The sequence below is a fragment of the Chrysochloris asiatica genome, unplaced genomic scaffold (assembly GCF_000296735.1).
Source record: "Chrysochloris asiatica unplaced genomic scaffold, ChrAsi1.0 scaffold00327, whole genome shotgun sequence".
Lineage (NCBI taxonomy): Eukaryota > Metazoa > Chordata > Mammalia > Afrosoricida > Chrysochloridae > Chrysochloris > Chrysochloris asiatica.
The window spans coordinates 111,034-111,467 of record NW_006408845.1 but is presented as its reverse complement, the minus strand read 5'-3'; positions in this window follow the sequence as shown (position 1 = coordinate 111,467).

Here is a 434-nt window from a genome sequence, read left to right as displayed (position 1 = left end):
CTTCTCAAATAATTTGCTTATCATTCAGATTGGATAAATATAGGGAAAAAATACAACAATCCTTGCACACTTCTTTCCTAGTTTTAAACCATTCCATTTTCCCTGTTCTGTTCAAAGGACTGCCTCTTGGTCTATGTACAGGTTCCTCATGAGAACAATTAATTGTTCCAGATTACCCAATCTCTGGATTGTTGTCCATATCTTGTCATGATCCATACAATGGAAATGCTTTGCATATTCAATTAAGCACAGGTAAACATCTTTCTGGTACTCCCTCAGCCAATATCCACATAACCTTAACAATAATATCTCTCATTCCGTGTCCTTGTCTGATTCTGGCTTGAACCTCTGGCATTTGTACTGTTAATGTACAGCTGCAGCAATTTTTGACATATCTTTAGAAAATACTTGCATATGATAGTAATGATATTGTC